Source organism: Hemitrygon akajei, chromosome 3 (assembly GCF_048418815.1).
Source record: "Hemitrygon akajei chromosome 3, sHemAka1.3, whole genome shotgun sequence".
In the NCBI taxonomy this organism is placed as follows: domain Eukaryota; kingdom Metazoa; phylum Chordata; class Chondrichthyes; order Myliobatiformes; family Dasyatidae; genus Hemitrygon; species Hemitrygon akajei.
This window is the reverse complement of record NC_133126.1, coordinates 17,248,836-17,264,573: the sequence shown is the minus strand read 5'-3', so window position 1 is coordinate 17,264,573 and position 15,738 is coordinate 17,248,836.

The following is a 15,738-nucleotide window of genomic DNA, read 5'->3' as shown; positions in this document are numbered from 1 at the left end:
TCTCATTGATACTGTGGTGGACTTGCTGACCAGGTGTCAGAACAGGAGGGTGTTCCAGCCCTCATCCTCTCACCTCATCCTCTCATCCTTGCTGGTCTTCATCCGCAGCGCTTGCCACTGTCCTAACATCCATTGCTGGCCTATGAACGTGGAACATTGGAGCAAAGACTTCAACTCCTGTCTGACATCTAACTCCCCACATCCCTGTCCCTAAACTCTATTCTGGCTCTTAACTCTCCTCTGTCCCCCAAAACAATACAGATATATTTATGCATAGAATCATCTGCCTGGATAGCATGTGAACTGTATCTTGGTACATTAAGGTATTTAAGCGATACAGCACAGCAACAGGCCGCTTTAGCCAAACCATCCCATGCCAGTCAATTGTACCCATGTGACCAATTAACCTGCTCACCTGTACGTTTTGGTATGTGGGAGGAAATCAAAGCACCTGAAGAAAGCCCATGTGGCCACAAAGAAAACATACAAATTCCTTACAGACAATGTTCTGAATTGAACCTGGCTCATTGGCGCTGTAACAGCATAATGATAACCGCTACACTACCTTGTAAAAATAATAGCCAATTACCATTTTTCTGTGGAGCAAGGAACATAGTTCATGTCATAAACAAGAGGAAACCTGCAGATGCTGGAAATCCGAGTAACACATTCAAAATGCTGGAGGAGCTCAGTAGGCCAGGCAGCATCTAGGAAAAGGGTAGTCTCCGTTTTGGGCCAAAACCCTTTGGCAGGACTGGAGGGAAAAAAAGCTGGAGTAGATTTAAAAGGTGGGGGAGGGGGGAGAAAAACACAAGGTGATAGGTGAAAGCTTAAGGGGGAAGGATGGTGTAAAGAGCTGGGAAGTTGATTGGTGAAAGAGATAGAAGGCCATGGAAGGAAGAAAAGGGGGGAGAAGCACCAGAGGCAGGCAATGAGTAGACAAGGAGATAAGGTGAGTAAGGGGAAAGGAGATGGGAAATGGTGAAGGGGTGGTGATGGGGGGGCATTACTGGAAGTTTGAGAAATTGATGTTCATGTCATCAGGTTGGAGGCTACCCAAAGAGAATATAAGGTGTTGTTCCTCCAACCTGAGTGTGGCGTCATCACGACAGCGGAGGAGGCCATGAATGGACATATCGGAATGGGAATGGGAAATGGAATTAAAATGGATGGCCACTGGGAGATCCCGCTTCCTCTGGCGGACCGAGTGTATGTGCTCTTTGATGCAGCCTCCCAGTCTGCGTCGGGTCTCACCGATATACAGGAGGCCACACCGGGAGCACTGGACACAGTATATAACCGCAAAAGACTCACAGGTGAAGTGTCACCTCACCTGGAAGGACTGTTTGGGGCATGAATGGTAGTGAGGGAGGAGGTGTAGGGGCAGGTGCAGCATTTGGATGCAGGAATTGAGAGAAGGCGGTGGTGTTTTTACAAGTAACAGGGTGGGAGGAGGTATAGTCCAGGTAGCTGAGAGAGTCAATGGATTTATAATAGACGTTAGTGAAGAGATAAACCCACGGATCCTCACAGCAACCTGAACTATACCTCTTCCCACTCTGTTACTTATAAAATGCCATCCCCTTCTCTCAATTCCTCCACCTCCAGTGCATCTGTTCTCAGGATGAAGATTTCATTCTAAAACGAAGGAAATGTCCTCCTTTCTCTAAGAAAGGGGCTTCCCTTCCTCCACCATCAATGTTGCCCTCAACCGCATCTCTTCCATTTCACATGCTCCTGCTCTTACCCCATCTTCCCGCCACCCTACCAGGGATAGGGTTCCTCTTATCCTCACCTACCACCTCACCAGCCTGTGTGTCCAGCACATAACTCTCCAAAACTTCCGCCATCTCTAGCGGGATCCCACCACCAAGTACAGCTTCCCCTTCACCCCCACCTTCCTGCTTTCCACAGGAATCACTCCCCTACGCGACTCCCTTGTCCATTTGTCCCTCCCTACTAATCTCCCTCTTGGCACTTATCCTTGCAAGTGGAACAAGTGCTACACCTGCCCATACACCACCTCCCTCACTATCATTCAGGGCCCTAAACAGTCCTTCAAGGTGAGGGAACACTTCACCTGTGAGTCTGTTGGGGCCATACAATGTGTCCAGTGCTTGGTGTGACCTCCTGTATATCAGTGAGACCCAATACAGATTGGGAGACCTCTTCGCCGAGCACTTAAGCACCATCCGCTAGAGAAAGCGGGATCTCCCAGTGGCCACACATTTTAATTCCACTTCCCATTCTCATTCTGATATGTGCACCCATGGCCTCCTCCACTGTCGTGATGAGGCCACATGTAGGTTGGAGGAGCAACACCTTATATTCCGTTTGGGTAGCCTCCAACCTGATGGTATGAACATCGATTTCTCAAACTTCCAGTAATGCCCTCCACCTTCATCATATCCCACCCCCTTTTCCCCCTCTCGCCTTATCTCCTTGACAACCCATCATTTCCTTCTGGTGCTCCTCCCGCCTCTTCTTTCTTTCATAGCCTTCTGTCTCTTTCACCAGTCAACTTCTCAGCCCTTTACTTCATCCCTCCCCCTTCTGGTTTCACCTATCACCTTTGTTTCTCTCTCCCCTTCCCCCACCTTTTTCATCTACTCCTCAGCTTTTTTTCTCCAGTCCTGCCAAAGTGTTTCAACTCTTTTCCTGGATGCCGCCTGGCCTGCTGAATTCCTCCAGCATTTTGTGCGTGTAACATAGTTCATATTCTAAGTCAATGACCTTTCCTCCGAAACTCTGTTCTCCTCACCACAGATACTGCCTGACCTGTTGAGTGTTTTCTGCATTTCAGATAGCCAGCATTTGCAATGTTTTGCTTTCAGCTTGAATTTGCATTAGCTCTCACATTATCGAACTACAGCTGGTGTCTCTAGCCACTGAGCAGCATTATTGGTGCTGGGTGATCTCTGCAGTCATGGAAGTGAGCTTGGTTATATGCCTTCTGCATTTCAGTCACTCTGCCAGAGCTAATAGCATTTTTCCAGCCACCACTTTGCCTTACAAAGCTACCTAGTCTAATGCAATGTGCTTATCCCTACTTGTGTTTAATTGCAATCCTTGGGACTTATAAGGATTTGACAGTAATATGCAGCCAAGCAAATTATATGATCCACAAGATTGCCAGCAATACTGAAGGCAATTGTGCCTGGTGCTTGAGTGGATCAGATTGCAGTGTCGCGTTCAATTTTGCTGAATTCAGGTGTTTATTTGGTGCACAGTTGGCCTTTTCTGCTTCATCACATTTCACATTCATCTGACAATCTTGGCTGTACTTTTTTTACGAAAAAACATCTGAACAAAAAACATTCAGTACCATCCTAAATAAATATTAAAAATACGAAAGAGAAAAACGTAAATTGACCAAAAGTGAAATTGAACTGGTAAGCTGTCATTTCAAAAGGTAGATTGGCCAACTACGTAATCATATTTATATGCTAATTCTTTTCTCTCAGAAACTGTTCAGAAACAAATGTAGATCCTATGACAGATAACCGTAAAGCTCTGTTGATATACAAACCAGTAACTCTGATTAAAAGGATTTGCCCAGCCCATCTAACCTGGGGGAAGGTTAATACTGCAGACTGTCTGTTGTGTTCCAAGAGACGAACCTTGGAGCACATCCTGAGGTGCAGCCCGAAAGCTCTTGGAGAGAGCTGATATCGCTGCAAACATGCTCAGGTATTGAGTGCTCTCACAAAAGCAATCTTCTTAAGAATCACTGACAGCAAAAGAGCTCACCCTGCAATCGAACCATCACCTTTGTGAGAGCTGGAGAACAATCAGAGCAAGAGTGAAGACACCCACAGGGATTCTGGCATCTGCTCCCACTGGCAGCTCATGACAGGCCTGAAGAAACTACTGAAGTTCCCGTTGCGCATCGAGAAGTCCACCTTGAAACCAGACATCCTCTTGGTCTCAGAGACAGCAAAACACATCATCTTGCTGGAGCTGACTGTGCCATGGGAGGAGATTCTGGAAGAGTCCCAAGAGAGGAAGCTTGCCGGATAGGAAGAACTGGTCAGTGACTGTCAGAGGCAGGGATGGAAGGCAAAGTGCGTGCCCATTGATGTGGACTGCCAGGGCGTCACTGGACAGTCTTTTCACAGAGCCCTCAGCGCATTGGGTATCGTTGGTACAAGGAGTCAGAGAGCCATTGGCAGATCACCAAGGCAGCAGGGAAAGACTCCAGATGGGTCTAGATGAAGAGAGCAAGTCCATGGGGATCTGCAGCACATGATACCAGAACACAAGTCATGGTTTCATCAACCACGGCTGCGTCGCCTGAGTGAGGATGTCTGATGTTAGAAGACCCAAAATACCCGATGACCCCAGGTTGCATCACTGATGATGTGTTCAGAGCATCATGAGACGTATTCTTCAAAAAAAGGAAAGTCCACTGAAATAATTATCCAAGTAACAGCAGGTTAACAATGCAATCTGTGCTCAGAAAAACAAGATAGCTGTTTCTGGATCTCAAGATCAAAGATCATTCTTGCAGCAATGTTGCATTACACTGGACCAGAATTTCCTTGGATTATTCCAGTCTTTGGAGCCAGGAGTACTTCTTTTGGAGCTTGGCATCTGATTTCGAAATGCAGCCTAAAGTGATCATAGATTAATGTTAGGCTTCTGGACAGGTATCCATAAACGATTCTTTCTGTTCATACCTCTTTTCCCTCAGGTCCAATGACATCGGTGTCATTGGCAAAGGGTATTTGGCTGTCAGAAAGATTCCCAGGGTAATTATGGGAGTGTTACAGCTACTGTAGCCTCTCCAAATGGTGTTGAATAATAGACTAGGGTTCAAGTCCCACAATAGAAACTTGGGAGGTGTGGGAGAGCAATTGACCATCATTAAATCTGGACTAAAAATCTAGTTTCAACATTAGTGAGCACAAAAGTACTCTGCAGGTGTTAAATCCCTATACATTTTAGGGAACAAGGCTGTGTTTGACTACACTCTGAAATGACTACTCAGTTCAGAGGCAAATCGAAAAGGGAAGTGAATGCTGGCTCGGCCAGTGCCGTTCACATTCACATCCTTCCCACCGAACAAGTGGATGGCAGATAAATCCACAGAGGAAGGGCAAGGACTGGACAACATCATTCCTGTCCAATCTTTAGTTCTGTCTTCAGTCCAGATGATGCACCACAACCTCGTACCAAGGCCAAGAACTTGCTCCAGTTCCAAGACATTCTGAATTGTCAGTGGTACCTGTAGAACTAGATGTAAAAAACCAGGCCCACAAACCCCTCGCCCCACCATAACTATATAAAGGGATAATCAATGATATTGGGAACTGGCTTAATTCTTCTAGTAATGGCTTTACAATTATTTGTAAACCTCTAGAACTGTTTCAGTTCACAGGAATCCAGAGGAAGTTGTGCAGCAGATACTGAAGGACTCTTCCTGACTGTAACAAGCATAGGATTATACAGAGGTTTCTCAGCCCCACTTAATTTGTACTAATCCATTATTTATGACTCCCTCATTCTAAGCAACTCCACTTAGATTTTACCACTCCCCTTTAAATAGTGCAAGCTCTATGGATCAAAGTTCAAAGTGCATTTGTTATCCAAGTTAGTGTACTTTATACAACCTTGAAAGTCATCTTGTTACAGGTGTCAACAAAACAATGAATCCCAACAGAACCCACAAAAATAAAAGATTGTCAGACACCGAATGTTCAGAGAGAAAAAAAACTAATCATGCAAACAATAAAAGTAAGTAAACATTCAGAACTGAAGCTCACAGAAGTGAGTCCACTGACATGAAGCTAGTCAAAGCTGAGGCAGGATCCAGTTATTTGCAGACACAGCCTCAATTCAGTGTAGAGATGAGTAAATCCTGCTGAGCAGTGAAATGAACCCCTGACCCAGCCCTCTCCTCCAGCCCCGACACCCTAATCTTTTCAGTCTGGCCCATCGCATAAATCGACCTAATCAACACTCGAGCCTGGGACCCACCACCTTGATTCGGTCCATACCCGCACTTTCCAATCAAAGTTCAAAAAGTTCAAAGTAAATTTTATTATCAGAGTACATATCTGTCACCACATACAAAAATGAGATTCTTTTTCTGCAGACATATTCAGCAATTCTATAGAATAGTGACTATAACAGGATCAATGAAAGATCAATTAGAGTGCAAAAGACAACAAACTGTGCAAGGAGCCGTGGATGAACCAGGAGGTACATCAGATGCTGAAGGCTAGATCCGTGGCATTCAAGTCTGTCGACCCAGGCATGGATCAAACAACCAGGTATGATTTGCAGAGGACTACTTCAAGGGTGAATAGACAATTTCAAATGAGGTTGGAGGCGACAGCCGATGCATGGCAACTCTGGCTGGGTCCTACAAAGCCAAGCCCAGTAACATGAAAGGCAGCGATGCTTCACTACCAGATGAACTCAATGCCTTCTATGTCCGCTTTGAAAGGGAGAACACAGCTACAGCTGTGAAAACCCCTGCTGCACCTGAGGACCCTGTGATCTCCATTTCAGAGCCAATGTTAGGCTGTCTTTAAAGAGAGTGAACCCTTGCAAGGCAGAAGGTCTGGAAGGAGTACCTATTAAGGCTCTGAACACCTGTGCCAACCAACTAGCAGGAGTATTCAAGGACATTTTCAATGTCTCACTGCTATGGGCGGAAGTTTCTACAACCTGTTTGTACTTGCTTCAAAAAGGCAACAATTATACCAGTGCCAAAGAAGATGACTACCTTCTTATGACTGCCTTAATGACTATCGCTCGATAACACTTACATCTACAGTGATGAAACGATTTGAGAGGTTGTTCATGACTAGACTAAACTCCTGTCTCAGCAACGACCTGGGCCCATTGCAATTTGCCTATCGTCACAATAGGTCAATAGCAGATGCAATCTCAATGGCTCTTCACACGGCTTTAGACCACCTGGACAACACAAACACCTGTCAGGATGCTGTTCATCAACTATGACTCAGCATTTAACACCATCATTCCCACAATCCTGATTGAGAAGTTGCAGAACCTGGGCCCTTGTACCTCCCTCTGCAATTGGATCCTTGACTTCCTAATCGGAGGACAACAATCTGTGTGGATTGGTGATAACATATCCTCCTCACTGTCAATCAACACTTGTTCACCTCAGGGGTGTGTGCTTAGCCCACTGCTCTACTCTCTGAATACACGTGACTGTGTGGCTAGGCATAGCTCCAATACCATCCACAAATTTGCTGATGAAACAACCATTGTTGGTAGAATCCCAGGTGGTGACAAGAGGGTATACAGGAGTGAGATATTCCAACTAGTGGAGTTGTCCCACAGCAACAATCTGGCACTCAATGTCAGTAAGACAAAAGAGCTGATTGTGGACTTCAGAAAGGGTAAGACAAAGGAACACATATCAATCCTCAGAGGGATCAGAGGTGGAGAGAGTGAGCAGCTTCAAGTTCCTGGGGGTTAAGATCTCTGAGGATCTAACCTGGTCCCAACATATCGATGTAGTTATAAAGAAGGCAAGGCAGTGGCTATACTTCATTAGGAGTTTGAAGAGATTTGGCATGTCAACAAATACACTCAAAAACTTCTATAGTTGTTCCGTGGAGAGCATTCTGACAGGCTACATCACTGTCTGGAATGGAGGGGCTACTGCACAGGACCGAACGAAGCTGCAGAGGGTTGTAAATCTAGTCAGCTCCATCTTGGGTACTAGCCTACAAAGCACCCAGGACATCTTCAGGGAACGGTGTGTCAGAAAGGCAGCATCCATTATTAAGGCATGCCCTTTTCTCACTGTTACCATCAGGTAGGAGGTACAGAAGCCTGAAGGCACACATTCAGTGATTCAGGAACAGCTTCTTCCCCAATGCCATCCAATTCCTGAATGAACACTGAACCCGTGGACACTACCTCACTTTTTTAATATACAGTATTTCTTCTTTGCATAATTTTTTAATCTATTCAATATATGTAATTGATTTACTTATTTATTTATTATTATTATATTTTTTCTTCTGTATTATATATCGCATTGAACTGCTGCTATTAAGTTAACAAATTTCACATCACATGCTGGCGATAATAAACCTGATTCTGATTCTAAAATGCAAAGGAAAACAAACAGCAATAAATAACGAGAACATGAAATAACAAGATAAAGAGTCTACAATGGCACTTAACAGCAATCCCTTTGAGCTCATCAGCAGAAGCAGCTTAATTTCTACATTGCACAAACAAGAGAAAATCTGCAGACGCTGGAAATCTGAGCAGCACACAAACCGCCGGAGGAACTCAGCAGGCCTGGCAACAACAATGGAAAATAGTGAACAGTTGACATTTTGGGTCGAGACCCTTCATCAGGGCTGGAGAAAAAAGATGAGGTCAGAGTGAGAAGGTGGGGATAGTGGAGGAAGAAATATAAGGTGGTAGGTGATAGGTGAAACGACTGGTGAAGTAAGAGCTGGGAAGTCGATTGGTGAAAGAGATAAAGGCCTGGAGAAGGGGGAATCTGATAGGAGAGGACAGAAGGCCATGGAAGAATGGAAAGGGGGGAGGAGCACCAGAGGAAACTAATGGGAAAGTAAGATGAGAAGGTGAGAGAGGGAAATGGCAATGGGGAATGGTGAAGGGGAGGTCATTACTAGAAGTTCAAGAAATTAATGTTCATGCCATCAGGTTCAGAATCAGAATCAGGTTTATTATCACTGGCATGTGACGTGAAATTTGTTAAAGTAGCAGCAGCAGTTCAATCCGATACATAATCTTGCAGAGAGGAAAGAAATAATGGTAATAACAAATAAAATAAATAATAATAATAATAAATAAACAAGTAAATCAATAACATATACGTATTAAATAGATTTAAAAAACATGCAAAGACAGAAATACTGTATAATTTTTTTAAAAAGTGAGGTGGTATCCAAAGATTCAATGTCCATTTTGGAATCAGATGGCAGAAGGGTAGAAGCTGTTCCTGAATCGCTGAGTGTGTGCCTTCAGGCTTCTGTACCTTCCACCTGATGGTAACAGCGAGAAAAGGGCATGCCCTGGATGCTGGAGGCCCTTGATAATGGACACTGCCTTTCTGAAACACTGCTCCCTAAAGATGTCCTGGGTACCTTGTAGGCTAGCACCCAAGATGGAGCTGACTATATTTACAACCCTCTGCAGCTTCTTTTGGTCCTGTGCAGTAGCCCCTCCATACCCGACAGTGATGCAGCCTGTCAGAATGCTCTCCACGGTACAACTATAGAAGTTTTTGAGTGGATTTGTTGACATGTCAAATCTCTTCAAACTCCAAATGAAGTATAGCCGCTGTCTTGCCTTCTTTATAATTACATCAATATGTTGGGACCAGGTTAAATCCTCAGAGATCTTGACACCCAGAAACTTGAAACTGCTCACTCTCTCCACTTCTGATCCCTCTATGAGGATTGGTGTGTGTTCCTTTGTCTTACCCTTCCTGAAGTCCACAATCAGCTCTTTCGTCTTACTGACGTTGAGTGCCAGGTTGTTGCTGCGGCACCATTCCACTAGTTGGCATATCTCACTTCTGTATGCCCTCTCGTCACCACCTGAGATTCTACCAACAATGGCTGTATTGTCAGCAAATTTATAGATGGTATTTGAGCTATGCCTAGCCACACAGTCATGGGTTTAGAGAGTAGAGTAGTGGGCTAAGCACGCCAGTATTGATCGTCAGCGAGGGGGATATGTTATCACCAATCTGCAAAGACTGCGGTCTTCCAGTTAGGAGATTGAGGATACAGTTGCAGAGGGAGGTACAGAGGCCCTGATTCTACAATTTCTCAATCAGGATTGTGGGAATGATGGCAGTAGATAAGGCCATGGACCTCACTACCATTCAGCGTCCCAAACAGTCCTTCCAGGTGAGTTGACACTTCACCTGTGAGGCTGTTGGGGTCATCTACTGTGTCCGGTACTCCTGGTGTGGCTTCCTGTATATTGATGAGACCCAACATAGATTGGGAGACTACTTTGCCGAGCATCTATGTTCCGTCTGCAAGAAAAAGCCGGATCTCCCCGTGGCCACCCACTTTAATTCCACCTCTCATTCCCATTCAAACACGTCAGTCTATGCCCTCCTCTACTGCCGCAATGAGGCCACACTCAGGTTGGAGAAGCAACACCTTGTATTCTGTCTGGGTAGCTTCCAAACTGATGGCATAATCATCACGAACTTCCGGTAATGACCAACACCCCCCCTTCCCCTTCACCATTCCCCATTCACATTTGCCTCTCTCACCTTATCTTCCCATCACATCTCCCTGGTGTTCCTCCCCCTTCCCTTTCTTCCATGGCCTTCAGTCCTCTCCTATCAGATTCCCCCTTCTCCGCCCTTTATCTCATTCACCAATCAACTTCCCAGCTCTTCTCTTCACCCCCTCCCCCCTCCCAGTCTCACCTATCAATTACTACCTTTTATTTCCCCACCTTCTTACTTTGACCTCATCTTTCCTCTCCAGTAAAGGGTCTAGGCTCGAAACATCGACTGTTTACTCTTTTCTATAGATGCTGCCTGGCCTGCAGAGATGCTCCAGCATCTTGTGTGGGCTGCTTTAATATCTACCTTTTTTCCATTTCAGGGTGCGTGGGGATCCGTCAGAAACCCTGACCTGGAGTTACATTTAGACTTCAGTTCTTTGCAGTCATGGAACCTGGTGGGGGCTCACAACCGGGTGCTTTTCAAGACCCCTAGGACACGGCTTAGAAGACGAATGCACCTTCGGGGTCCTAAGACTTCGCGGCCCTGTGGATGAGCTGATTCCACGCCAGTGCCGCCGACTGAAGCATCGTGGAAGAAAATGGAGCATTGGGAACGGAGCTGTCGGAGGCTCTGTACTCGCCGATCGCGCACTCTCTCTCACTGCTGGAGGAGAGTTTGTTGCCGATCCTCACATTGAAGACCTCCAGGCAAAAGCGACATGGCAGACTTTATCATCACAAATCAGAGAGTTGTTTTGTTATGTCTCCCTTCTCGCTCTGAAAGGGGACACCCCTCTTTCCCTTTATTAGGGAGAGAGAGAGCCTGGAGCATGTCAGATTTGTTGGGTGAATGATTAGCTTTTGTTGTACTGCAGATCATGGTCTACCCGGGGGGTCTTGCTATTGCATGTTTGGTGGGTGGTGGGTTTTGTTACTTTATTTGCTGAAGGAAGTGTGGGTGGGGGAGGGTCATTGCTTTCCTACTGCTTGTGTGTGGGAGGGGGAGTAGGAGGGCTTTGGGGTTCTAACGTTTTTACTGTCACTCACGCTTCAAAGCACTCTTCTGTTTTCGTAGATGTCTGCAAAGAACAAAAAATTCAGGATGTATATTGCATACATTCCTCTGATATTAAATGGAACTGTTGAGTTGCTGAAGAAAGATCATTGGTTCTGGGAACATCTCAATAGAAGATTGTAGTTATCCCCTTTTGTTTAAGAGCCTGATGGTTGAGGATAGTAACTGTTCTTGAACTGAGGATCTTGTACAGTCTACCTGATGGCAGCGGTGAGAAAAGAGCAAGGCCTGGGCAGTGAGGATCTTTGACGATGGATGTTGCTTTCCTATGACAGCATTTCATGTAGATGTGCTCAATGGTTGGGCTTTACCTGTGATGTACTGGGCAGAATCCACTTCCTTTTTTTTGAATTTTCTACTCAAAGGCATTGGTGTTCCTATACCCGGCTGTGATGCAGCCAGTCAAAACACTTTCCACCACATATCGATTAACGTTTGTCCAGATTTTTGATGTCATTCTGAATCTCCATTGACTCCTAAGTAAGTAGAGGTGCTGACATGCTTTCTTTGCAATTATATTTATATGATGTGTCCAGGACAGATCCTCTGAGATAGTGACCCCCAGGAATTTAAAGTTACTGACCCTCTCCACCACTGATCCTCCGATAATTACTGCCTCATGGACCTCTGATTTCCCTCTCATGAAGTCTACAATCAGTGCATTGGTCTTGCCAACATCGAATGAGAGGTTGTTGTTATAATACCACTCAGACAAATTTTCATTTTCCCGTCTTATCTCCATCCAGCGCTTAAATCTTTTAAAGATTGGCTTGTTCTTTGCTCTTGGGCCCAGGCCCTGCCGCCTTGACCCTGCCAACTCCAAACGAGATTCCATCATTAGATACTGTAGTCCTCCTCCTTCCTTCCTCTTCCAGCATTTGAACTGGAGCACGCCCATCATGATTCTCTGGTCTGCTCTTCTAACCAACTACTCCCCATACAAATACCCCCTACAGACAACAGATCCGGCTGCTTCTGGAAATGCAGAGACACACAGTCAAAGTGCTGGAGGAACCAAGCAGGTCAGGCAGCATCCACAGTGATGAATAAGCCGTCGGTGGTTCGGGCCATGATCCTTCATCAGGACATTCATTTCCCCGTAAGCTTTCCCAGACAATAAAGCAGATGCAACACCTGGCTTCCCAATATCCAAGGGCACAAACATTCTTTTCAAGTACGGCCACAGTTTATTGCACAATCTAGTCTACTGCACGTGCTGTTCACAATGTGGTCACCTGTACACTGGAGAAACCAACCGTAGATTTGATAAAAACTTTATGGAGTACTGTGCCTGTGTTCAGTCTGCAGGTGTGCACCCGAGTTTCCACTGCTCGTCCCTTTAATTTTCCGTCCTGTTCCTACCCTGACATGTATGAGGGGTAAATGCAAGCAGGCATTTTCCACTGAGATTGAGTGAGACTGAAATGGAAAGTCATGGGTGAAAGGTGATGCATTTAAGGCGAACATGAAGGGGAACTTCCTCACTCAGAGGGTAGCAGGAGTGTGGAACAAACTGCCACCACAATTGGTGGTTGCGGGTTCTGTTTCAACATTTAAGAGAATTTTGATACAGGTGTCTCCCACTTTTCAAATGTTCGCTTTATGCCACTTCGCTTTTACAAAAGACCTACATTAATAACCTGTTTTCCCATTACTAAGAGGATTCTCGCTTTTACGAAAATTTTTCCCATATATATAAATGCTTCTTTGCTTTATGCCATTTTGGCTTAAGAAAAGTTTCATAGGAATGCTCTACCTTTGTAAAAGGGGGGAGACCTGTATGTATATGGATGACAGGGTCATGGAAGGCTATGGTCCAGTTGCACAGCCCAGATAATGGTTCAACAGTGTCTAGAAGGGTGGAATGGTCTGTTTCTGTGCTGTAGTGCTCTATGGCCAATGACTCTACAGTGTGTCTGTCAGAGGACTCATATACTGTAAAAAGGAGGCCCAATCCAAACTTGAAGAGCTCTTCATTTTCCTGCATGCCACCTCCAGTAAATTTTCGAACTGTGTTGGTTGCTGATGCAAAATGATGTTTTTCACTGTATATTTCAGCTTTTGGGACTCTGTATTGAATTTTCCAACATCCGATAACTCATTGTTCTTGTCTGTATCAGCTTTAGCCATTTTTGCACCCAATTATTCATCTGTGATATTGACTCAGTTTACCTTTCCTCTCCATTTGTCCCCCCAGACCTACTATTGGCAACACATCACACTTCTTTATTACCCTGTAATGGCCCCATTAACAGTCCATGGCCACATCAACTCGAGCTTCATTGTGCCAGATGTTCCCCAGAAAGTATCTTTTTAACTTTCTCTGTCTGTACTGAAACATGAATTTCTGCTCTCTTGTCCACAGATGCTGTCCGAGTGTGTGTGTGTGTGTGTGTGTGTGTGTGTGTGTGTGTGTGTGTGTGTGTGTGTGTGTGTGTGTGTGTGTGTGTATAAAATATACAGTGGCATGCAAAAGTTTGGGTACCCCTGGTCAAAATTTCTGTTACTGTGAATAGTAAGTGAGTAGAAGATGAACTGATCTCCAAAAGTCATAAAGTTAACGATGAAACATTCTTTTCAACATTTTAAGCAAGATTAGTGTATTATTTTTGTTCTGTACAATTTTAGAGTGAAAAAAAGAAAAGGAGCACCATGCAAAAGTTTGGGCACTCCCAGGAGATTTGAGCTCTCAGATAACTTTTATCAAGGTCTCAGACCTTAATTAGCTTGTTAGGGCTATAGCTTGTTCACAGTCGTTGTTAGGAAAGAACAGGCGATGCAAATTTCAAAGCTTTATAAATACCCTGACTCCTCAAGTCTTGTCCCAACAATCAGCAGCTGTCTAGCACTCTGAAAATTAAAATAAATGATGCCCACAAAGCAGAAGGCTATGAGAAGATAGCAAAGCCTTTTCAGGTAGCCGTTTCCTCAGTTCGTAATGTAATTTAAAAAATAGTAGTTAACAGGAATGGTGGAGGTCAAGTTGAGGTCTGGAAGACCAAGAAAACTTTCCGCGAGAACTGCTAGTAGGATTGCTAGAAAGGCAAATCAAAACCCCTGTTTGACTGCAAAAAACCTTCAGGAGGATTTAGAGTGGTGGTGCACTGTTATACTGTGCAGTGACACCTGCACAAATATGACCTTCATGGAAGAGTCATCAGAAGAAAACCTTTCCTGCATCCTCACCACAAAATTCAGTGCCAGAAGTTTGCAAAGGAACATCTAAACAAGCCTGATGCATTTTGGAAACAAGACTGATGAAGTTCAAATAGAACTTTTTGGCCGCAATGCACAAAGGTATGTTTGGAGAAAAAAGGGTGCAGAATTTCATGAAAAGAACACCTCTCCAACTGTTAAGCACGGGGGTGGATCGATCATGCTTTGGGCTTGTGTTGCAGCCGGTGGCACGGGAACATTTCACTGGTAGAGGGAAGAATGAATTCAATTAAATACCTGCAAATTCTGGAAGCAAACATCACACCATCTGTAAAAAAGCTGAAGATGAAAAGAGGATAGCTTCTACAACAGGAGAATGATCCTAAACTTAAATCAAAATCCACAATGGACTACCTCAAGAGGCGCAAGCTGAAGGTTTTGCCATGGCCCTCACAGTCCCCTGACCTAAACATCATCGAAAATCTCTGGATTGACCTCAAAAGAGCAGTACATGCAGGACGGCCTAAGAATCTCACAGAGCTAGAAGCCTTTTGCAAGAAAGAATGGGCAAAAATCTCCCAAACAAGAACTGAAAGTCTCTTAGCTGGCTACAGAAAACGCTTACAAGCTGTGATACTTGTCAAAGGGGGGTGTTACTAAGTACTGACCATGCAGGGTGCCCAAACTTTTGCTTCAGGCCCTTTTCCTTTTTTTGTTATTTTGAAACTGTAAAAGATGGAAATAAGAAAGTAATCTTGCTTAAAATATTAAAGAAATATGTCATCTTTAACTTTATGCCTTTTGGAAATCAGGTCATCTTTTACTCACTTAGCTATTCACAGTAACAGAAATTTTGACCAGGGGTGCCCAAACATTTACATGCCACTGTATATAATTTAGTTAAGTATTCTTGTTCATTTCAATAATTCATTATAGGCTATATGTATAAATATGTGAATAGCATATGTCATCAGCCTAACATTTGCAGAGACAGTCAGGTTTTAAAATAAAGACAGTAAACAGAATTTATGGGTTCATAAAGAATAAGTGATAATAATCATAAAACAAATCAGAAGTGTCTGACGATATCACAAATATTGACATTTGATTGCTCAACGGGTAACTGGCTCATGGATACTGAGCTAATTCAACAGTATTTTGAAGCAAATGAAATAGCCAATGAGAAACAAGTACCAACTTTGCTGCGTGCATTGGGTTTAAAGTTATACAGTTTGCTATGAAGCTTGACTGCTCCAATGGTATTGTGAAAGTAATGCAGTAACATG